Source organism: Garra rufa, unplaced genomic scaffold (genome assembly GCF_049309525.1).
Source record: "Garra rufa unplaced genomic scaffold, GarRuf1.0 hap1_unplaced_003, whole genome shotgun sequence".
NCBI classification, from domain to species: Eukaryota; Metazoa; Chordata; class Actinopteri; order Cypriniformes; family Cyprinidae; genus Garra; species Garra rufa.
This window is the reverse complement of record NW_027394278.1, coordinates 3,067,217-3,089,122: the sequence shown is the minus strand read 5'-3', so window position 1 is coordinate 3,089,122 and position 21,906 is coordinate 3,067,217. Positions and strand designations below refer to the sequence as shown.

Genomic DNA, 21,906 nt, shown 5'->3' with positions numbered 1-21,906 from the left:
TCTTCTTACCACACAAGTTCAGCTGCTTCTCGGTGATACTCTGGATCTGTAAATCATTCGCCATCATCAGCGCAGTTATTTCTCCATCATTCACCATCATCAGCACAGTCATCTCTCTGTTTATGTGGTAAGTGATATCTTTTGTACTGCAATGTAACAGGCTAGTGCTAGCATTAAGCTAACCGTGTCCCTTCAGTGGCTTGCCTTGTTTTACTGATGTACTGACGTTACCGATGATTGGGCGATGCAAATGTTGGAGGCGTAACTATTAACGATCCCGGGACTGTTGCGTAACAGTCGGTGTTATGTTGGAATTGACATATAAATCTAGTGTTCTCAAAAGACCACCGAAAAATAGAAGATTTATCCTTATCCTTATATAGATTTATCCTTGATTTCCATAAGAAAGGTGCCCCAAATTGGTGGAAAATCACATCTCAACCATACGCTGCCCAAAGCATTGAACCGCCTTCACGCGGCAAGACAGAACATGTTGTTTGCCTGCACTGCTGGGTCAAACTGCGCTTCCCAAAAACAGATTGGGTCAAAACTGACAGAAGAAAACTCTAAGCCTGCTCTAAGCCCTACCCACGGGACGGCTCGACAGTCTCGCACAACGCGAGAGCCTCCGTTTCGCCTGTGTCATTTGGGAGCCGATGAAAACTGCCTCCGACCCGGTGAAGGAAGCCACAACCAGCCCGGCTAGCTCAGTCGGTAGAGCATGAGACTCTTAATCTCAGGGTCGTGGGTTCGAGCCCCACGTTGGGCGCCTCTGTTGGCTCTCTTTCTTCCCAACAGGGTGGCGGGCTCCAGCGTGCCCATTCGCTGCACAGGCTAAGTGGATTTTGCGAGCTCCGGAACTGGATCCGGGGGACTGCAGTGACCATCTGATCGGAATACAGAATGGATCTGGCGGCTACGGTGACCTCAGAATAAGAAGAAACAGACTAATATTAATGTAGATGCAAAAGTTCCATGTTGCCACAGTGTCAGATTGGAGAGGATCTGGTTTTCACAGTCTTGCGTCGATGGCCGTCTAGGTGAAGAGGTCTTCACTGATGATCTGTCTCTGGGGCCCATCCAGCTTGCTACCACCTTGTCGGTTCACATCCACGTAGGTCCACGAAAAGGTCACGACCGTCACCGGTATTCTATCGCAGAGGCAATGTTGTAGCTTGTGTGGTTTATCTGAGGTGTGATCATTGCTGGTTGAAAACTTTCCCCGATATCCCATCGGGATGATTTGAAATACAGTCAGCTTCGACAGTTTTTGCCGGTCTCTCTGGACGCTTCTTGAAAAAGATAGTTTTGCTTCGTTTTGTTTCCTTTTGTTGGAGTGGCTGGTTGTTGGTCCTCGTCAAAGAGGTGTCTACAGATCATAGCGTGCCGGAGCCAGAAGATTTGTTGTTTTGTCAATATGTTCTCAAGACTTTGCTGCAGGTATCATTAAAGTACAGCACAATTACAGCTCACCGCTACCCATCGTAAACAGGTTGGGCCTGTCTGTTCCGGTGGGCTCTCAGTGGTGCTAAATCATCAAATGAAGAGGATGGGATTCAAACCCACACAAACCAAGGTGTGCCCAGCACAACGGATTAGCCTTGCATCGCCTTAACCACTCGACCACCTCGTCACTTTCCGCGGTCCTTTTATTTAACACTCCCGATTCAGACCATCAGCTCATTAGTAGAGCACTCAGTGAACTGAACTGAGTGTGTCAGATAAGGAGGACACTCAAAAAGTGCAGAGTGGGGTCCCCGGACTACTGCTAAAGGAGCCGAACGACGAGGATGGGATTCGAACCCACGCGTGCAGAGCACAATGGATTAGCAGTCCATCGCCTTAACCACTCGGCCACCTCGTCATTTTACGTGGCATTTTTTATTTAGCACTCCTGATTCAGATCATCAGTTCATTAGTAGAGAACTCTAAGAACTGAACTGAGTGTGTTAGATAAGGAGGACACACAAAAAGTTTAGCATGGGGTCCCCAGGACCTGGATTAAGGTCCAGTGCTAAAGGAACCGAACGACAAGAATGGGATTCCAACCATTGCACAGAGCACAATGGATTAGCAGTCCATCGCTTTAACCACTCGGCCACCCCGTCCCCTTGCTGACCGAGACAGGCCATGCTGCGGACCTTTTCAGCTGCTGCTGCCGTGCTTTCAGCAGGCTGTTTTGAGCACAGAGGGAATAGTGAATGAGCCGTCTTTTACACACCTCTAATCTGTTCCGTGGAAACACGGTGCAGCAACCCGTGCCAGGAGACTGTTTGTGCGTCATGTTTAAAGCTTGCTGCCACCTTGTCGGTTCACATCCACGTAGGTGCACGAAAAGGTCACGACCGTCGCTGGCATTCTTTCGCAGAGGCAATATTGTAGCCTATAAGGTTTATCCGAGGCGCGATCATTGCTGGTTGAAAACTTTACCCAATACCCCACCAGGATGACTTGAAATACAGTTAGCTTTGGCGATTTTTGCTAGCCTCTCTGGAGGCTTAGAGTTTTGTTGAGAAATATAGCCTTGTTTCGTTTAGGTTTTTTTTTCCTCGCCAAAAAGCTGTCTACTGATGATAGAGCGCCAGAGCCAGAGGGCTTGTTGTTTTTTCAATATGTTCTCAAGACAGGTATCGTTAAACTGCCGCGCAATTACAGATCACCGTTACCCATCGTAAACAGGTTGGTCCTGTCTGGTCCGGTGGGCTCTCAGTGGCGCTAAAGCTTCCAATGCGTGTCGAGCACAATGTATTAGCCTTCCACCGCCTTAACCACTGGACCACCTCGTCATCTTGCAGGGTTTCTTTATTTAACACTCCTGATTCATGTGCATGTGGCTGCATTCTTCGTCTTTTCTTTCAGCCGCCGAGGGCCTGTTTTCCACTGAGGCCCTGCGCCAAACTCCCTATGAGACACAATCGAACGTTAGTAGTAACCTCCGATTACGGCCGAATGTGGATTCTGCTCGGACGACGGGGCACCGGTACATCCTTTGTAGCTTTAGCTTATTAGCCAAACGCTACACCAGTTTGCCATTTCCCTTGAAATCATCCTTGATTTCCATAAGAAAGGTGCCCCAAATTGGTGGAAAATCACAACTCAACCATACGCTGTCCAAAGCATTGAACCGCCTTCACGCGGCAAAACAGAACATGTTGTTGGCCCGCACTGCTGGGTCAAACTGCGCTTCCCAAAAACAGATTGGGTCAAAACTGACAGAAGAAATCTCTAAGCCTGCTTTAAGCCCTACCCACGGGACGGGTTGACAGTCTCGCACAACGCGAGAGCCTCAGTTTCGCCTGTGTAATTTGGGGGCCGATGAAAACTGCATCCGACTAAAATTGCAAAAAAAAATTTAGGACTCTAATGATGTTTCAGATGTAACTTTTCTCATCTCTGTTGTTAGGTTGTCACCATCTCTGAGACTCAAAGTGTCAGAAGTCGCCTAAGCTGGTTTTGCAAAATGGAGGTCAAGATTATACTTTCAGGGATCATTTCTATAGTTTTTAACTAGGAAATGTGTTTCAAAAGTGTAGTGTCTCCCAAACTATGATGATGAGCTTTGATACACTTTTCTGAGCGTGAATCGGGTGTGGAGTAATTGGTTATTTCATATGCTCCACACCATTGATGAACGTTCTGTGTGGCACTTATGCCGCATAGAAGAAGAGAGTATGATCAGAGTGGTCTTTGAAAATTGTAAATATCAGATTAAAAATCTTGTGAGTAGTTGCGATCGATTGAACATCGGATATGATTCTGTTTGTAATTAATTGTTTAGCTCATAATTGGTGTATATCTGATGAAACTACTTTTTTTTTTTTTTTTTTTACATTTTTGTTGGTGGGTGTCACCATCCTTGAGATTCAGAATGTCAGGATAAGATGTCAGCTGGTTCTATCAACTTAAAGTTGCCATAAAATGCATTGAGAGAATATTTTAATTTGTTCTTTGATATCTACATAGAAGGTATATGGCATAGGAAAGGGCAAACAATCTCCAGAAACGGTTTTACAGGACCATTTACAACCCTAGGATTTGTCCCTAGAATGAAATGCTCTGTTATTGCCTTTTTTGGAAGCTTCATGAATATTAATGAGCTCTGCTCCGATTGGCTGTTTCACAGAGCTGCTCATCTCTATAGCTGGCACATTGATAAAAAATATATATTTAATTAGGAGCTCTAGCTGCTTTTAATATGTGGTTTGTTGAATCTGCCGTTTTGAATCGCAGACATTTTAGTCTCATTACTGTGATCCATGTGCTCTGTGTAAAGTTATAATGCAGATGGAGCTCTTCTTACCACACAAGTTCAGCTGCTTCTCGGTGATACTCTGGATCTGTAAATCATTCGCCATCATCAGCGCAGTTATTTCTCCATCATTCACCATCATCAGCACAGTCATCTCTCTGTTTATGTGGTAAGTGATATCTTTTGTACTGCAATGTAACAGGCTAGTGCTAGCATTAAGCTAACCGTGTCCCTTCAGTGGCTTGCCTTGTTTTACTGATGTACTGACGTTACCGATGATTGGGCGATGCAAATGTTGGAGGCGTAACTATTAACGATCCCGGGACTGTTGCGTAACAGTCGGTGTTATGTTGGAATTGACATATAAATCTAGTGTTCTCAAAAGACCACCGAAAAATAGAAGATTTATCCTTATCCTTATATAGATTTATCCTTGATTTCCATAAGAAAGGTGCCCCAAATTGGTGGAAAATCACATCTCAACCATACGCTGCCCAAAGCATTGAACCGCCTTCACGCGGCAAGACAGAACATGTTGTTTGCCTGCACTGCTGGGTCAAACTGCGCTTCCCAAAAACAGATTGGGTCAAAACTGACAGAAGAAAACTCTAAGCCTGCTCTAAGCCCTACCCACGGGACGGCTCGACAGTCTCGCACAACGCGAGAGCCTCCGTTTCGCCTGTGTCATTTGGGAGCCGATGAAAACTGCCTCCGACCCGGTGAAGGAAGCCACAACCAGCCCGGCTAGCTCAGTCGGTAGAGCATGAGACTCTTAATCTCAGGGTCGTGGGTTCGAGCCCCACGTTGGGCGCCTCTGTTGGCTCTCTTTCTTCCCAACAGGGTGGCGGGCTCCAGCGTGCCCATTCGCTGCACAGGCTAAGTGGATTTTGCGAGCTCCGGAACTGGATCCGGGGGACTGCAGTGACCATCTGATCGGAATACAGAATGGATCTGGCGGCTACGGTGACCTCAGAATAAGAAGAAACAGACTAATATTAATGTAGATGCAAAAGTTCCATGTTGCCACAGTGTCAGATTGGAGAGGATCTGGTTTTCACAGTCTTGCGTCGATGGCCGTCTAGGTGAAGAGGTCTTCACTGATGATCTGTCTCTGGGGCCCATCCAGCTTGCTACCACCTTGTCGGTTCACATCCACGTAGGTCCACGAAAAGGTCACGACCGTCACCGGTATTCTATCGCAGAGGCAATGTTGTAGCTTGTGTGGTTTATCTGAGGTGTGATCATTGCTGGTTGAAAACTTTCCCCGATATCCCATCGGGATGATTTGAAATACAGTCAGCTTCGACAGTTTTTGCCGGTCTCTCTGGACGCTTCTTGAAAAAGATAGTTTTGCTTCGTTTTGTTTCCTTTTGTTGGAGTGGCTGGTTGTTGGTCCTCGTCAAAGAGGTGTCTACAGATCATAGCGTGCCGGAGCCAGAAGATTTGTTGTTTTGTCAATATGTTCTCAAGACTTTGCTGCAGGTATCATTAAAGTACAGCACAATTACAGCTCACCGCTACCCATCGTAAACAGGTTGGGCCTGTCTGTTCCGGTGGGCTCTCAGTGGTGCTAAATCATCAAATGAAGAGGATGGGATTCAAACCCACACAAACCAAGGTGTGCCCAGCACAACGGATTAGCCTTGCATCGCCTTAACCACTCGACCACCTCGTCACTTTCCGCGGTCCTTTTATTTAACACTCCCGATTCAGACCATCAGCTCATTAGTAGAGCACTCAGTGAACTGAACTGAGTGTGTCAGATAAGGAGGACACTCAAAAAGTGCAGAGTGGGGTCCCCGGACTACTGCTAAAGGAGCCGAACGACGAGGATGGGATTCGAACCCACGCGTGCAGAGCACAATGGATTAGCAGTCCATCGCCTTAACCACTCGGCCACCTCGTCATTTTACGTGGCATTTTTTATTTAGCACTCCTGATTCAGATCATCAGTTCATTAGTAGAGAACTCTAAGAACTGAACTGAGTGTGTTAGATAAGGAGGACACACAAAAAGTTTAGCATGGGGTCCCCAGGACCTGGATTAAGGTCCAGTGCTAAAGGAACCGAACGACAAGAATGGGATTCCAACCATTGCACAGAGCACAATGGATTAGCAGTCCATCGCTTTAACCACTCGGCCACCCCGTCCCCTTGCTGACCGAGACAGGCCATGCTGCGGACCTTTTCAGCTGCTGCTGCCGTGCTTTCAGCAGGCTGTTTTGAGCACAGAGGGAATAGTGAATGAGCCGTCTTTTACACACCTCTAATCTGTTCCGTGGAAACACGGTGCAGCAACCCGTGCCAGGAGACTGTTTGTGCGTCATGTTTAAAGCTTGCTGCCACCTTGTCGGTTCACATCCACGTAGGTGCACGAAAAGGTCACGACCGTCGCTGGCATTCTTTCGCAGAGGCAATATTGTAGCCTATAAGGTTTATCCGAGGCGCGATCATTGCTGGTTGAAAACTTTACCCAATACCCCACCAGGATGACTTGAAATACAGTTAGCTTTGGCGATTTTTGCTAGCCTCTCTGGAGGCTTAGAGTTTTGTTGAGAAATATAGCCTTGTTTCGTTTAGGTTTTTTTTTCCTCGCCAAAAAGCTGTCTACTGATGATAGAGCGCCAGAGCCAGAGGGCTTGTTGTTTTTTCAATATGTTCTCAAGACAGGTATCGTTAAACTGCCGCGCAATTACAGATCACCGTTACCCATCGTAAACAGGTTGGTCCTGTCTGGTCCGGTGGGCTCTCAGTGGCGCTAAAGCTTCCAATGCGTGTCGAGCACAATGTATTAGCCTTCCACCGCCTTAACCACTGGACCACCTCGTCATCTTGCGGGGTTTCTTTATTTAACACTCCTGATTCATGTGCATGTGGCTGCATTCTTCGTCTTTTCTTTCAGCCGCCGAGGGCCTGTTTTCCACTGAGGCCCTGCGCCAAACTCCCTATGAGACACAATCGAACGTTAGTAGTAACCTCCGATTACGGCCGAATGTGGATTCTGCTCGGACGACGGGGCACCGGTACATCCTTTGTAGCTTTAGCTTATTAGCCAAACGCTACACCAGTTTGCCATTTCCCTTGAAATCATCCTTGATTTCCATAAGAAAGGTGCCCCAAATTGGTGGAAAATCACAACTCAACCATACGCTGTCCAAAGCATTGAACCGCCTTCACGCGGCAAAACAGAACATGTTGTTGGCCCGCACTGCTGGGTCAAACTGCGCTTCCCAAAAACAGATTGGGTCAAAACTGACAGAAGAAATCTCTAAGCCTGCTTTAAGCCCTACCCACGGGACGGGTTGACAGTCTCGCACAACGCGAGAGCCTCAGTTTCGCCTGTGTAATTTGGGGGCCGATGAAAACTGCATCCGACTAAAATTGCAAAAAAAAATTTAGGACTCTAATGATGTTTCAGATGTAACTTTTCTCATCTCTGTTGTTAGGTTGTCACCATCTCTGAGACTCAAAGTGTCAGAAGTCGCCTAAGCTGGTTTTGCAAAATGGAGGTCAAGATTATACTTTCAGGGATCATTTCTATAGTTTTTAACTAGGAAATGTGTTTCAAAAGTGTAGTGTCTCCCAAACTACGATGATGAGCTTTGATACACTTTTCTGAGCGTGAATCGGGTGTGGAGTAATTGGTTATTTCATATGCTCCACACCATTGATGAACGTTCTGTGTGGCACTTATGCCGCATAGAAGAAGAGAGTATGATCAGAGTGGTCTTTGAAAATTGTAAATATCAGATTAAAAATCTTGTGAGTAGTTGCGATCGATTGAACATCGGATATGATTCTGTTTGTAATTAATTGTTTAGCTCATAATTGGTGTATATCTGATGAAACTACTTTTTTTTTTATTTTTTTTACATTTTTGTTGGTGGGTGTCACCATCCTTGAGATTCAGAATGTCAGGATAAGATGTCAGCTGGTTCTATCAACTTAAAGTTGCCATAAAATGCATTGAGAGAATATTTTAATTTGTTCTTTGATATCTACATAGAAGGTATATGGCATAGGAAAGGGCAAACAATCTCCAGAAACGGTTTTACAGGACCATTTACAACCCTAGGATTTGTCCCTAGAATGAAATGCTCTGTTATTGCCTTTTTTGGAAGCTTCATGAATATTAATGAGCTCTGCTCCGATTGGCTGTTTCACAGAGCTGCTCATCTCTATAGCTGGCACATTGATAAAAAATATATATTTAATTAGGAGCTCTAGCTGCTTTTAATATGTGGTTTGTTGAATCTGCCGTTTTGAATCGCAGACATTTTAGTCTCATTACTGTGATCCATGTGCTCTGTGTAAAGTTATAATGCAGACGGAGCTCTTCTTACCACACAAGTTCAGCTGCTTCTCGGTGATACTCTGGATCTGTAAATCATTCGCCATCATCAGCGCAGTTATTTCTCCATCATTCACCATCATCAGCACAGTCATCTCTCTGTTTATGTGGTAAGTGATATCTTTTGTACTGCAATGTAACAGGCTAGTGCTAGCATTAAGCTAACCGTGTCCCTTCAGTGGCTTGCCTTGTTTTACTGATGTACTGACGTTACCGATGATTGGGCGATGCAAATGTTGGAGGCGTAACTATTAACGATCCCGGGACTGTTGCGTAACAGTCGGTGTTATGTTGGAATTGACATATAAATCTAGTGTTCTCAAAAGACCACCGAAAAATAGAAGATTTATCCTTATCCTTATATAGATTTATCCTTGATTTCCATAAGAAAGGTGCCCCAAATTGGTGGAAAATCACATCTCAACCATACGCTGCCCAAAGCATTGAACCGCCTTCACGCGGCAAGACAGAACATGTTGTTTGCCTGCACTGCTGGGTCAAACTGCGCTTCCCAAAAACAGATTGGGTCAAAACTGACAGAAGAAAACTCTAAGCCTGCTCTAAGCCCTACCCACGGGACGGCTCGACAGTCTCGCACAACGCGAGAGCCTCTGTTTCGCCTGTGTCATTTGGGAGCCGATGAAAACTGCCTCCGACCCGGTGAAGGAAGCCACAACCAGCCCGGCTAGCTCAGTCGGTAGAGCATGAGACTCTTAATCTCAGGGTCGTGGGTTCGAGCCCCACGTTGGGCGCCTCTGTTGGCTCTCTTTCTTCCCAACAGGGTGGCGGGCTCCAGCGTGCCCATTCGCTGCACAGGCTAAGTGGATTTTGCGAGCTCCGGAACTGGATCCGGGGGACTGCAGTGACCATCTGATCGGAATACAGAATGGATCTGGCGGCTACGGTGACCTCAGAATAAGAAGAAACAGACTAATATTAATGTAGATGCAAAAGTTCCATGTTGCCACAGTGTCAGATTGGAGAGGATCTGGTTTTCACAGTCTTGCGTCGATGGCCGTCTAGGTGAAGAGGTCTTCACTGATGATCTGTCTCTGGGGCCCATCCAGCTTGCTACCACCTTGTCGGTTCACATCCACGTAGGTCCACGAAAAGGTCACGACCGTCACCGGTATTCTATCGCAGAGGCAATGTTGTAGCTTGTGTGGTTTATCTGAGGTGTGATCATTGCTGGTTGAAAACTTTCCCCGATATCCCATCGGGATGATTTGAAATACAGTCAGCTTCGACAGTTTTTGCCGGTCTCTCTGGACGCTTCTTGAAAAAGATAGTTTTGCTTCGTTTTGTTTCCTTTTGTTGGAGTGGCTGGTTGTTGGTCCTCGTCAAAGAGGTGTCTACAGATCATAGCGTGCCGGAGCCAGAAGATTTGTTGTTTTGTCAATATGTTCTCAAGACTTTGCTGCAGGTATCATTAAAGTACAGCACAATTACAGCTCACCGCTACCCATCGTAAACAGGTTGGGCCTGTCTGTTCCGGTGGGCTCTCAGTGGTGCTAAATCATCAAATGAAGAGGATGGGATTCAAACCCACACAAACCAAGGTGTGCCCAGCACAACGGATTAGCCTTGCATCGCCTTAACCACTCGACCACCTCGTCACTTTCCGCGGTCCTTTTATTTAACACTCCCGATTCAGACCATCAGCTCATTAGTAGAGCACTCAGTGAACTGAACTGAGTGTGTCAGATAAGGAGGACACTCAAAAAGTGCAGAGTGGGGTCCCCGGACTACTGCTAAAGGAGCCGAACGACGAGGATGGGATTCGAACCCACGCGTGCAGAGCACAATGGATTAGCAGTCCATCGCCTTAACCACTCGGCCACCTCGTCATTTTACGTGGCATTTTTTATTTAGCACTCCTGATTCAGATCATCAGTTCATTAGTAGAGAACTCTAAGAACTGAACTGAGTGTGTTAGATAAGGAGGACACACAAAAAGTTTAGCATGGGGTCCCCAGGACCTGGATTAAGGTCCAGTGCTAAAGGAACCGAACGACAAGAATGGGATTCCAACCATTGCACAGAGCACAATGGATTAGCAGTCCATCGCTTTAACCACTCGGCCACCCCGTCCCCTTGCTGACCGAGACAGGCCATGCTGCGGACCTTTTCAGCTGCTGCTGCCGTGCTTTCAGCAGGCTGTTTTGAGCACAGAGGGAATAGTGAATGAGCCGTCTTTTACACACCTCTAATCTGTTCCGTGGAAACACGGTGCAGCAACCCGTGCCAGGAGACTGTTTGTGCGTCATGTTTAAAGCTTGCTGCCACCTTGTCGGTTCACATCCACGTAGGTGCACGAAAAGGTCACGACCGTCGCTGGCATTCTTTCGCAGAGGCAATATTGTAGCCTATAAGGTTTATCCGAGGCGCGATCATTGCTGGTTGAAAACTTTACCCAATACCCCACCAGGATGACTTGAAATACAGTTAGCTTTGGCGATTTTTGCTAGCCTCTCTGGAGGCTTAGAGTTTTGTTGAGAAATATAGCCTTGTTTCGTTTAGGTTTTTTTTTCCTCGCCAAAAAGCTGTCTACTGATGATAGAGCGCCAGAGCCAGAGGGCTTGTTGTTTTTTCAATATGTTCTCAAGACAGGTATCGTTAAACTGCCGCGCAATTACAGATCACCGTTACCCATCGTAAACAGGTTGGTCCTGTCTGGTCCGGTGGGCTCTCAGTGGCGCTAAAGCTTCCAATGCGTGTCGAGCACAATGTATTAGCCTTCCACCGCCTTAACCACTGGACCACCTCGTCATCTTGCAGGGTTTCTTTATTTAACACTCCTGATTCATGTGCATGTGGCTGCATTCTTCGTCTTTTCTTTCAGCCGCCGAGGGCCTGTTTTCCACTGAGGCCCTGCGCCAAACTCCCTATGAGACACAATCGAACGTTAGTAGTAACCTCCGATTACGGCCGAATGTGGATTCTGCTCGGACGACGGGGCACCGGTACATCCTTTGTAGCTTTAGCTTATTAGCCAAACGCTACACCAGTTTGCCATTTCCCTTGAAATCATCCTTGATTTCCATAAGAAAGGTGCCCCAAATTGGTGGAAAATCACAACTCAACCATACGCTGTCCAAAGCATTGAACCGCCTTCACGCGGCAAAACAGAACATGTTGTTGGCCCGCACTGCTGGGTCAAACTGCGCTTCCCAAAAACAGATTGGGTCAAAACTGACAGAAGAAATCTCTAAGCCTGCTTTAAGCCCTACCCACGGGACGGGTTGACAGTCTCGCACAACGCGAGAGCCTCAGTTTCGCCTGTGTAATTTGGGGGCCGATGAAAACTGCATCCGACTAAAATTGCAAAAAAAAATTTAGGACTCTAATGATGTTTCAGATGTAACTTTTCTCATCTCTGTTGTTAGGTTGTCACCATCTCTGAGACTCAAAGTGTCAGAAGTCGCCTAAGCTGGTTTTGCAAAATGGAGGTCAAGATTATACTTTCAGGGATCATTTCTATAGTTTTTAACTAGGAAATGTGTTTCAAAAGTGTAGTGTCTCCCAAACTACGATGATGAGCTTTGATACACTTTTCTGAGCGTGAATCGGGTGTGGAGTAATTGGTTATTTCATATGCTCCACACCATTGATGAACGTTCTGTGTGGCACTTATGCCGCATAGAAGAAGAGAGTATGATCAGAGTGGTCTTTGAAAATTGTAAATATCAGATTAAAAATCTTGTGAGTAGTTGCGATCGATTGAACATCGGATATGATTCTGTTTGTAATTAATTGTTTAGCTCATAATTGGTGTATATCTGATGAAACTACTTTTTTTTTTTTTTTTTTTACATTTTTGTTGGTGGGTGTCACCATCCTTGAGATTCAGAATGTCAGGATAAGATGTCAGCTGGTTCTATCAACTTAAAGTTGCCATAAAATGCATTGAGAGAATATTTTAATTTGTTCTTTGATATCTACATAGAAGGTATATGGCATAGGAAAGGGCAAACAATCTCCAGAAACGGTTTTACAGGACCATTTACAACCCTAGGATTTGTCCCTAGAATGAAATGCTCTGTTATTGCCTTTTTTGGAAGCTTCATGAATATTAATGAGCTCTGCTCCGATTGGCTGTTTCACAGAGCTGCTCATCTCTATAGCTGGCACATTGATAAAAAATATATATTTAATTAGGAGCTCTAGCTGCTTTTAATATGTGGTTTGTTGAATCTGCCGTTTTGAATCGCAGACATTTTAGTCTCATTACTGTGATCCATGTGCTCTGTGTAAAGTTATAATGCAGACGGAGCTCTTCTTACCACACAAGTTCAGCTGCTTCTCGGTGATACTCTGGATCTGTAAATCATTCGCCATCATCAGCGCAGTTATTTCTCCATCATTCACCATCATCAGCACAGTCATCTCTCTGTTTATGTGGTAAGTGATATCTTTTGTACTGCAATGTAACAGGCTAGTGCTAGCATTAAGCTAACCGTGTCCCTTCAGTGGCTTGCCTTGTTTTACTGATGTACTGACGTTACCGATGATTGGGCGATGCAAATGTTGGAGGCGTAACTATTAACGATCCCGGGACTGTTGCGTAACAGTCGGTGTTATGTTGGAATTGACATATAAATCTAGTGTTCTCAAAAGACCACCGAAAAATAGAAGATTTATCCTTATCCTTATATAGATTTATCCTTGATTTCCATAAGAAAGGTGCCCCAAATTGGTGGAAAATCACATCTCAACCATACGCTGCCCAAAGCATTGAACCGCCTTCACGCGGCAAGACAGAACATGTTGTTTGCCTGCACTGCTGGGTCAAACTGCGCTTCCCAAAAACAGATTGGGTCAAAACTGACAGAAGAAAACTCTAAGCCTGCTCTAAGCCCTACCCACGGGACGGCTCGACAGTCTCGCACAACGCGAGAGCCTCCGTTTCGCCTGTGTCATTTGGGAGCCGATGAAAACTGCCTCCGACCCGGTGAAGGAAGCCACATCCAGCCCGGCTAGCTCAGTCGGTAGAGCATGAGACTCTTAATCTCAGGGTCGTGGGTTCGAGCCCCACGTTGGGCGCCTCTGTTGGCTCTCTTTCTTCCCAACAGGGTGGCGGGCTCCAGCGTGCCCATTCGCTGCACAGGCTAAGTGGATTTTGCGAGCTCCGGAACTGGATCCGGGGGACTGCAGTGACCATCTGATCGGAATACAGAATGGATCTGGCGGCTACGGTGACCTCAGAATAAGAAGAAACAGACTAATATTAATGTAGATGCAAAAGTTCCATGTTGCCACAGTGTCAGATTGGAGAGGATCTGGTTTTCACAGTCTTGCGTCGATGGCCGTCTAGGTGAAGAGGTCTTCACTGATGATCTGTCTCTGGGGCCCATCCAGCTTGCTACCACCTTGTCGGTTCACATCCACATAGGTCCACGAAAAGGTCACGACCGTCACCGGTATTCTATCGCAGAGGCAATGTTGTAGCTTGTGTGGTTTATCTGAGGTGTGATCATTGCTGGTTGAAAACTTTCCCCGATATCCCATCGGGATGATTTGAAATACAGTCAGCTTCGACAGTTTTTGCCGGTCTCTCTGGACGCTTCTTGAAAAAGATAGTTTTGCTTCGTTTTGTTTCCTTTTGTTGGAGTGGCTGGTTGTTGGTCCTCGTCAAAGAGGTGTCTACAGATCATAGCGTGCCGGAGCCAGAAGATTTGTTGTTTTGTCAATATGTTCTCAAGACTTTGCTGCAGGTATCATTAAAGTACAGCACAATTACAGCTCACCGCTACCCATCGTAAACAGGTTGGGCCTGTCTGTTCCGGTGGGCTCTCAGTGGTGCTAAATCATCAAATGAAGAGGATGGGATTCAAACCCACACAAACCAAGGTGTGCCCAGCACAACGGATTAGCCTTGCATCGCCTTAACCACTCGACCACCTCGTCACTTTCCGCGGTCCTTTTATTTAACACTCCCGATTCAGACCATCAGCTCATTAGTAGAGCACTCAGTGAACTGAACTGAGTGTGTCAGATAAGGAGGACACTCAAAAAGTGCAGAGTGGGGTCCCCGGACTACTGCTAAAGGAGCCGAACGACGAGGATGGGATTCGAACCCACGCGTGCAGAGCACAATGGATTAGCAGTCCATCGCCTTAACCACTCGGCCACCTCGTCATTTTACGTGGCATTTTTTATTTAGCACTCCTGATTCAGATCATCAGTTCATTAGTAGAGAACTCTAAGAACTGAACTGAGTGTGTTAGATAAGGAGGACACACAAAAAGTTTAGCATGGGGTCCCCAGGACCTGGATTAAGGTCCAGTGCTAAAGGAACCGAACGACAAGAATGGGATTCCAACCATTGCACAGAGCACAATGGATTAGCAGTCCATCGCTTTAACCACTCGGCCACCCCGTCCCCTTGCTGACCGAGACAGGCCATGCTGCGGACCTTTTCAGCTGCTGCTGCCGTGCTTTCAGCAGGCTGTTTTGAGCACAGAGGGAATAGTGAATGAGCCGTCTTTTACACACCTCTAATCTGTTCCGTGGAAACACGGTGCAGCAACCCGTGCCAGGAGACTGTTTGTGCGTCATGTTTAAAGCTTGCTGCCACCTTGTCGGTTCACATCCACGTAGGTGCACGAAAAGGTCACGACCGTCGCTGGCATTCTTTCGCAGAGGCAATATTGTAGCCTATAAGGTTTATCCGAGGCGCGATCATTGCTGGTTGAAAACTTTACCCAATACCCCACCAGGATGACTTGAAATACAGTTAGCTTTGGCGATTTTTGCTAGCCTCTCTGGAGGCTTAGAGTTTTGTTGAGAAATATAGCCTTGTTTCGTTTAGGTTTTTTTTTCCTCGCCAAAAAGCTGTCTACTGATGATAGAGCGCCAGAGCCAGAGGGCTTGTTGTTTTTTCAATATGTTCTCAAGACAGGTATCGTTAAACTGCCGCGCAATTACAGATCACCGTTACCCATCGTAAACAGGTTGGTCCTGTCTGGTCCGGTGGGCTCTCAGTGGCGCTAAAGCTTCCAATGCGTGTCGAGCACAATGTATTAGCCTTCCACCGCCTTAACCACTGGACCACCTCGTCATCTTGCGGGGTTTCTTTATTTAACACTCCTGATTCATGTGCATGTGGCTGCATTCTTCGTCTTTTCTTTCAGCCGCCGAGGGCCTGTTTTCCACTGAGGCCCTGCGCCAAACTCCCTATGAGACACAATCGAACGTTAGTAGTAACCTCCGATTACGGCCGAATGTGGATTCTGCTCGGACGACGGGGCACCGGTACATCCTTTGTAGCTTTAGCTTATTAGCCAAACGCTACACCAGTTTGCCATTTCCCTTGAAATCATCCTTGATTTCCATAAGAAAGGTGCCCCAAATTGGTGGAAAATCACAACTCAACCATACGCTGTCCAAAGCATTGAACCGCCTTCACGCGGCAAAACAGAACATGTTGTTGGCCCGCACTGCTGGGTCAAACTGCGCTTCCCAAAAACAGATTGGGTCAAAACTGACAGAAGAAATCTCTAAGCCTGCTTTAAGCCCTACCCACGGGACGGGTTGACAGTCTCGCACAACGCGAGAGCCTCAGTTTCGCCTGTGTAATTTGGGGGCCGATGAAAACTGCATCCGACTAAAATTGCAAAAAAAAATTTAGGACTCTAATGATGTTTCAGATGTAACTTTTCTCATCTCTGTTGTTAGGTTGTCACCATCTCTGAGACTCAAAGTGTCAGAAGTCGCCTAAGCTGGTTTTGCAAAATGGAGGTCAAGATTATACTTTCAGGGATCATTTCTATAGTTTTTAACTAGGAAATGTGTTTCAAAAGTGTAGTGTCTCCCAAACTACGATGATGAGCTTTGATACACTTTTCTGAGCGTGAATCGGGTGTGGAGTAATTGGTTATTTCATATGCTCCACACCATTGATGAACGTTCTGTGTGGCACTTATGCCGCATAGAAGAAGAGAGTATGATCAGAGTGGTCTTTGAAAATTGTAAATATCAGATTAAAAATCTTGTGAGTAGTTGCGATCGATTGAACATCGGATATGATTCTGTTTGTAATTAATTGTTTAGCTCATAATTGGTGTATATCTGATGAAACTACTTTTTTTTTATTTTTTTTACATTTTTGTTGGTGGGTGTCACCATCCTTGAGATTCAGAATGTCAGGATAAGATGTCAGCTGGTTCTATCAACTTAAAGTTGCCATAAAATGCATTGAGAGAATATTTTAATTTGTTCTTTGATATCTACATAGAAGGTATATGGCATAGGAAAGGGCAAACAATCTCCAGAAACGGTTTTACAGGACCATTTACAACCCTAGGATTTGTCCCTAGAATGAAATGCTCTGTTATTGCCTTTTTTGGAAGCTTCATGAATATTAATGAGCTCTGCTCCGATTGGCTGTTTCACAGAGCTGCTCATCTCTATAGCTGGCACATTGATAAAAAATATATATTTAATTAGGAGCTCTAGCTGCTTTTAATATGTGGTTTGTTGAATCTGCCGTTTTGAATCGCAGACATTTTAGTCTCATTACTGTGATCCATGTGCTCTGTGTAAAGTTATAATGCAGACGGAGCTCTTCTTACCACACAAGTTCAGCTGCTTCTCGGTGATACTCTGGATCTGTAAATCATTCGCCATCATCAGCGCAGTTATTTCTCCATCATTCACCATCATCAGCACAGTCATCTCTCTGTTTATGTGGTAAGTGATATCTTTTGTACTGCAATGTAACAGGCTAGTGCTAGCATTAAGCTAACCGTGTCCCTTCAGTGGCTTGCCTTGTTTTACTGATGTACTGACGTTACCGATGATTGGGCGATGCAAATGTTGGAGGCGTAACTATTAACGATCCCGGGACTGTTGCGTAACAGTCGGTGTTATGTTGGAATTGACATATAAATCTAGTGTTCTCAAAAGACCACCGAAAAATAGAAGATTTATCCTTATCCTTATATAGATTTATCCTTGATTTCCATAAGAAAGGTGCCCCAAATTGGTGGAAAATCACATCTCAACCATACGCTGCCCAAAGCATTGAACCGCCTTCACGCGGCAAGACAGAACATGTTGTTTGCCTGCACTGCTGGGTCAAACTGCGCTTCCCAAAAACAGATTGGGTCAAAACTGACAGAAGAAAACTCTAAGCCTGCTCTAAGCCCTACCCACGGGACGGCTCGACAGTCTCGCACAACGCGAGAGCCTCCGTTTCGCCTGTGTCATTTGGGAGCCGATGAAAACTGCCTCCGACCCGGTGAAGGAAGCCACAACCAGCCCGGCTAGCTCAGTCGGTAGAGCATGAGACTCTTAATCTCAGGGTCGTGGGTTCGAGCCCCACGTTGGGCGCCTCTGTTGGCTCTCTTTCTTCCCAACAGGGTGGCGGGCTCCAGCGTGCCCATTCGCTGCACAGGCTAAGTGGATTTTGCGAGCTCCGGAACTGGATCCGGGGGACTGCAGTGACCATCTGATCGGAATACAGAATGGATCTGGCGGCTACGGTGACCTCAGAATAAGAAGAAACAGACTAATATTAATGTAGATGCAAAAGTTCCATGTTGCCACAGTGTCAGATTGGAGAGGATCTGGTTTTCACAGTCTTGCGTCGATGGCCGTCTAGGTGAAGAGGTCTTCACTGATGATCTGTCTCTGGGGCCCATCCAGCTTGCTACCACCTTGTCGGTTCACATCCACGTAGGTCCACGAAAAGGTCACGACCGTCACCGGTATTCTATCGCAGAGGCAATGTTGTAGCTTGTGTGGTTTATCTGAGGTGTGATCATTGCTGGTTGAAAACTTTCCCCGATATCCCATCGGGATGATTTGAAATACAGTCAGCTTCGACAGTTTTTGCCGGTCTCTCTGGACGCTTCTTGAAAAAGATAGTTTTGCTTCGTTTTGTTTCCTTTTGTTGGAGTGGCTGGTTGTTGGTCCTCGTCAAAGAGGTGTCTACAGATCATAGCGTGCCGGAGCCAGAAGATTTGTTGTTTTGTCAATATGTTCTCAAGACTTTGCTGCAGGTATCATTAAAGTACAGCACAATTACAGCTCACCGCTACCCATCGTAAACAGGTTGGGCCTGTCTGTTCCGGTGGGCTCTCAGTGGTGCTAAATCATCAAATGAAGAGGATGGGATTCAAACCCACACAAACCAAGGTGTGCCCAGCACAACGGATTAGCCTTGCATCGCCTTAACCACTCGACCACCTCGTCACTTTCCGCGGTCCTTTTATTTAACACTCCCGATTCAGACCATCAGCTCATTAGTAGAGCACTCAGTGAACTGAACTGAGTGTGTCAGATAAGGAGGACACTCAAAAAGTGCAGAGTGGGGTCCCCGGACTACTGCTAAAGGAGCCGAACGACGAGGATGGGATTCGAACCCACGCGTGCAGAGCACAATGGATTAGCAGTCCATCGCCTTAACCACTCGGCCACCTCGTCATTTTACGTGGCATTTTTTATTTAGCACTCCTGATTCAGATCATCAGTTCATTAGTAGAGAACTCTAAGAACTGAACTGAGTGTGTTAGATAAGGAGGACACACAAAAAGTTTAGCATGGGGTCCCCAGGACCTGGATTAAGGTCCAGTGCTAAAGGAACCGAACGACAAGAATGGGATTCCAACCATTGCACAGAGCACAATGGATTAGCAGTCCATCGCTTTAACCACTCGGCCACCCCGTCCCCTTGCTGACCGAGACAGGCCATGCTGCGGACCTTTTCAGCTGCTTCTGCCGTGCTTTCAGCAGGCTGTTTTGAGCACAGAGGGAATAGTGAATGAGCCGTCTTTTACACACCTCTAATCTGTTCCGTGGAAACACGGTGCAGCAACCCGTGCCAGGAGACTGTTTGTGCGTCATGTTTAAAGCTTGCTGCCACCTTGTCGGTTCACATCCACGTAGGTGCACGAAAAGGTCACGACCGTCGCTGGCATTCTTTCGCAGAGGCAATATTGTAGCCTATAAGGTTTATCCGAGGCGCGATCATTGCTGGTTGAAAACTTTACCCAATACCCCACCAGGATGACTTGAAATACAGTTAGCTTTGGCGATTTTTGCTAGCCTCTCTGGAGGCTTAGAGTTTTGTTGAGAAATATAGCCTTGTTTCGTTTAGGTTTTTTTTTCCTCGCCAAAAAGCTGTCTACTGATGATAGAGCGCCAGAGCCAGAGGGCTTGTTGTTTTTTCAATATGTTCTCAAGACAGGTATCGTTAAACTGCCGCGCAATTACAGATCACCGTTACCCATCGTAAACAGGTTGGTCCTGTCTGGTCCGGTGGGCTCTCAGTGGCGCTAAAGCTTCCAATGCGTGTCGAGCACAATGTATTAGCCTTCCACCGCCTTAACCACTGGACCACCTCGTCATCTTGCAGGGTTTCTTTATTTAACACTCCTGATTCATGTGCATGTGGCTGCATTCTTCGTCTTTTCTTTCAGCCGCCGAGGGCCTGTTTTCCACTGAGGCCCTGCGCCAAACTCCCTATGAGACACAATCGAACGTTAGTAGTAACCTCCGATTACGGCCGAATGTGGATTCTGCTCGGACGACGGGGCACCGGTACATCCTTTGTAGCTTTAGCTTATTAGCCAAACGCTACACCAGTTTGCCATTTCCCTTGAAATCATCCTTGATTTCCATAAGAAAGGTGCCCCAAATTGGTGGAAAATCACAACTCAACCATACGCTGTCCAAAGCATTGAACCGCCTTCACGCGGCAAAACAGAACATGTTGTTGGCCCGCACTGCTGGGTCAAACTGCGCTTCCCAAAAACAGATTGGGTCAAAACTGACAGAAGAAATCTCTAAGCCTGCTTTAAGCCCTACCCACGGGACGGGTTGACAGTCTCGCACAACGCGAGAGCCTCAGTTTCGCCTGTGTAATTTGGGGGCCGATGAAAACTGCATCCGACTAAAATTGCAAAAAAAAATTTAGGACTCTAATGATGTTTCAGATGTAACTTTTCTCATCTCTGTTGTTAGGTTGTCACCATCTCTGAGACTCAAAGTGTCAGAAGTCGCCTAAGCTGGTTTTGCAAAATGGAGGTCAAGATTATACTTTCAGGGATCATTTCTATAGTTTTTAACTAGGAAATGTGTTTCAAAAGTGTAGTGTCTCCCAAACTACGATGATGAGCTTTGATACACTTTTCTGAGCGTGAATCGGGTGTGGAGTAATTGGTTATTTCATATGCTCCACACCATTGATGAACGTTCTGTGTGGCACTTATGCCGCATAGAAGAAGAGAGTATGATCAGAGTGGTCTTTGAAAATTGTAAATATCAGATTAAAAATCTTGTGAGTAGTTGCGATCGATTGAACATCGGATATGATTCTGTTTGTAATTAATTGTTTAGCTCATAATTGGTGTATATCTGATGAAACTACTTTTTTTTTTTTTTTTTTTACATTTTTGTTGGTGGGTGTCACCATCCTTGAGATTCAGAATGTCAGGATAAGATGTCAGCTGGTTCTATCAACTTAAAGTTGCCATAAAATGCATTGAGAGAATATTTTAATTTGTTCTTTGATATCTACATAGAAGGTATATGGCATAGGAAAGGGCAAACAATCTCCAGAAACGGTTTTACAGGACCATTTACAACCCTAGGATTTGTCCCTAGAATGAAATGCTCTGTTATTGCCTTTTTTGGAAGCTTCATGAATATTAATGAGCTCTGCTCCGATTGGCTGTTTCACAGAGCTGCTCATCTCTATAGCTGGCACATTGATAAAAAATATATATTTAATTAGGAGCTCTAGCTGCTTTTAATATGTGGTTTGTTGAATCTGCCGTTTTGAATCGCAGACATTTTAGTCTCATTACTGTGATCCATGTGCTCTGTGTAAAGTTATAATGCAGACGGAGCTCTTCTTACCACACAAGTTCAGCTGCTTCTCGGTGATACTCTGGATCTGTAAATCATTCGCCATCATCAGCGCAGTTATTTCTCCATCATTCACCATCATCAGCACAGTCATCTCTCTGTTTATGTGGTAAGTGATATCTTTTGTACTGCAATGTAACAGGCTAGTGCTAGCATTAAGCTAACCGTGTCCCTTCAGTGGCTTGCCTTGTTTTACTGATGTACTGACGTTACCGATGATTGGGCGATGCAAATGTTGGAGGCGTAACTATTAACGATCCCGGGACTGTTGCGTAACAGTCGGTGTTATGTTGGAATTGACATATAAATCTAGTGTTCTCAAAAGACCACCGAAAAATAGAAGATTTATCCTTATCCTTATATAGATTTATCCTTGATTTCCATAAGAAAGGTGCCCCAAATTGGTGGAAAATCACATCTCAACCATACGCTGC

At 45.8% G+C, this 21,906-nt stretch overlaps 25 non-coding genes across 25 annotated transcripts; 20 read left to right on the top strand and 5 right to left on the bottom strand.

The window, feature by feature from the left end:
• The first annotated feature begins 696 nt into the window (after positions 1–696).
• On the top strand, positions 697–769 carry trnak-cuu (transfer RNA lysine (anticodon CUU)). Its single transcript has one exon. It is a non-coding gene; the product is annotated as a tRNA-Lys (tRNA).
• Positions 770–1,148: 379 nt separating this feature from the next.
• On the top strand, positions 1,149–1,288 carry LOC141311141 (U4 spliceosomal RNA). The gene has a single exon (XR_012348606.1). It is a non-coding gene; the product is annotated as a U4 spliceosomal RNA (small nuclear RNA).
• Positions 1,289–1,782: 494 nt separating this feature from the next.
• trnas-gcu (transfer RNA serine (anticodon GCU)) lies at positions 1,783–1,864 on the bottom strand. Its single transcript has one exon. It is a non-coding gene; the product is annotated as a tRNA-Ser (tRNA).
• A 492-nt stretch (positions 1,865–2,356) lies between these two features.
• On the top strand, positions 2,357–2,497 carry LOC141311124 (U4 spliceosomal RNA). Its single transcript, XR_012348588.1, has one exon. It is a non-coding gene; the product is annotated as a U4 spliceosomal RNA (small nuclear RNA).
• Positions 2,498–3,469: 972 nt separating this feature from the next.
• On the top strand, positions 3,470–3,685 carry LOC141311027 (small nucleolar RNA U3). Its single transcript, XR_012348492.1, has one exon. It is a non-coding gene; the product is annotated as a small nucleolar RNA U3 (small nucleolar RNA).
• Positions 3,686–4,987: 1,302 nt separating this feature from the next.
• Positions 4,988–5,060, top strand: trnak-cuu (transfer RNA lysine (anticodon CUU)). The gene has a single exon. It is a non-coding gene; the product is annotated as a tRNA-Lys (tRNA).
• Positions 5,061–5,439: 379 nt separating this feature from the next.
• LOC141311140 (U4 spliceosomal RNA) lies at positions 5,440–5,579 on the top strand. The gene has a single exon (XR_012348605.1). It is a non-coding gene; the product is annotated as a U4 spliceosomal RNA (small nuclear RNA).
• A 494-nt stretch (positions 5,580–6,073) lies between these two features.
• trnas-gcu (transfer RNA serine (anticodon GCU)) lies at positions 6,074–6,155 on the bottom strand. Its single transcript has one exon. It is a non-coding gene; the product is annotated as a tRNA-Ser (tRNA).
• Positions 6,156–6,647: 492 nt separating this feature from the next.
• LOC141311122 (U4 spliceosomal RNA) lies at positions 6,648–6,788 on the top strand. Its single transcript, XR_012348587.1, has one exon. It is a non-coding gene; the product is annotated as a U4 spliceosomal RNA (small nuclear RNA).
• Positions 6,789–7,760: 972 nt separating this feature from the next.
• On the top strand, positions 7,761–7,976 carry LOC141311016 (small nucleolar RNA U3). The gene has a single exon (XR_012348481.1). It is a non-coding gene; the product is annotated as a small nucleolar RNA U3 (small nucleolar RNA).
• A 1,302-nt stretch (positions 7,977–9,278) lies between these two features.
• Positions 9,279–9,351, top strand: trnak-cuu (transfer RNA lysine (anticodon CUU)). Its single transcript has one exon. It is a non-coding gene; the product is annotated as a tRNA-Lys (tRNA).
• A 379-nt stretch (positions 9,352–9,730) lies between these two features.
• Positions 9,731–9,870, top strand: LOC141311139 (U4 spliceosomal RNA). Its single transcript, XR_012348603.1, has one exon. It is a non-coding gene; the product is annotated as a U4 spliceosomal RNA (small nuclear RNA).
• A 494-nt stretch (positions 9,871–10,364) lies between these two features.
• On the bottom strand, positions 10,365–10,446 carry trnas-gcu (transfer RNA serine (anticodon GCU)). Its single transcript has one exon. It is a non-coding gene; the product is annotated as a tRNA-Ser (tRNA).
• A 492-nt stretch (positions 10,447–10,938) lies between these two features.
• On the top strand, positions 10,939–11,079 carry LOC141311121 (U4 spliceosomal RNA). Its single transcript, XR_012348586.1, has one exon. It is a non-coding gene; the product is annotated as a U4 spliceosomal RNA (small nuclear RNA).
• Positions 11,080–12,051: 972 nt separating this feature from the next.
• LOC141311015 (small nucleolar RNA U3) lies at positions 12,052–12,267 on the top strand. Its single transcript, XR_012348480.1, has one exon. It is a non-coding gene; the product is annotated as a small nucleolar RNA U3 (small nucleolar RNA).
• Positions 12,268–13,569: 1,302 nt separating this feature from the next.
• On the top strand, positions 13,570–13,642 carry trnak-cuu (transfer RNA lysine (anticodon CUU)). The gene has a single exon. It is a non-coding gene; the product is annotated as a tRNA-Lys (tRNA).
• Positions 13,643–14,021: 379 nt separating this feature from the next.
• LOC141311138 (U4 spliceosomal RNA) lies at positions 14,022–14,161 on the top strand. The gene has a single exon (XR_012348602.1). It is a non-coding gene; the product is annotated as a U4 spliceosomal RNA (small nuclear RNA).
• Positions 14,162–14,655: 494 nt separating this feature from the next.
• Positions 14,656–14,737, bottom strand: trnas-gcu (transfer RNA serine (anticodon GCU)). The gene has a single exon. It is a non-coding gene; the product is annotated as a tRNA-Ser (tRNA).
• A 492-nt stretch (positions 14,738–15,229) lies between these two features.
• On the top strand, positions 15,230–15,370 carry LOC141311120 (U4 spliceosomal RNA). Its single transcript, XR_012348585.1, has one exon. It is a non-coding gene; the product is annotated as a U4 spliceosomal RNA (small nuclear RNA).
• A 972-nt stretch (positions 15,371–16,342) lies between these two features.
• Positions 16,343–16,558, top strand: LOC141311014 (small nucleolar RNA U3). The gene has a single exon (XR_012348479.1). It is a non-coding gene; the product is annotated as a small nucleolar RNA U3 (small nucleolar RNA).
• Positions 16,559–17,859: 1,301 nt separating this feature from the next.
• trnak-cuu (transfer RNA lysine (anticodon CUU)) lies at positions 17,860–17,932 on the top strand. Its single transcript has one exon. It is a non-coding gene; the product is annotated as a tRNA-Lys (tRNA).
• Positions 17,933–18,311: 379 nt separating this feature from the next.
• On the top strand, positions 18,312–18,451 carry LOC141311137 (U4 spliceosomal RNA). The gene has a single exon (XR_012348601.1). It is a non-coding gene; the product is annotated as a U4 spliceosomal RNA (small nuclear RNA).
• A 494-nt stretch (positions 18,452–18,945) lies between these two features.
• On the bottom strand, positions 18,946–19,027 carry trnas-gcu (transfer RNA serine (anticodon GCU)). Its single transcript has one exon. It is a non-coding gene; the product is annotated as a tRNA-Ser (tRNA).
• Positions 19,028–19,519: 492 nt separating this feature from the next.
• On the top strand, positions 19,520–19,660 carry LOC141311118 (U4 spliceosomal RNA). The gene has a single exon (XR_012348583.1). It is a non-coding gene; the product is annotated as a U4 spliceosomal RNA (small nuclear RNA).
• Positions 19,661–20,632: 972 nt separating this feature from the next.
• Positions 20,633–20,848, top strand: LOC141311013 (small nucleolar RNA U3). The gene has a single exon (XR_012348478.1). It is a non-coding gene; the product is annotated as a small nucleolar RNA U3 (small nucleolar RNA).
• Positions 20,849–21,906: the final 1,058 nt, after the last annotated feature.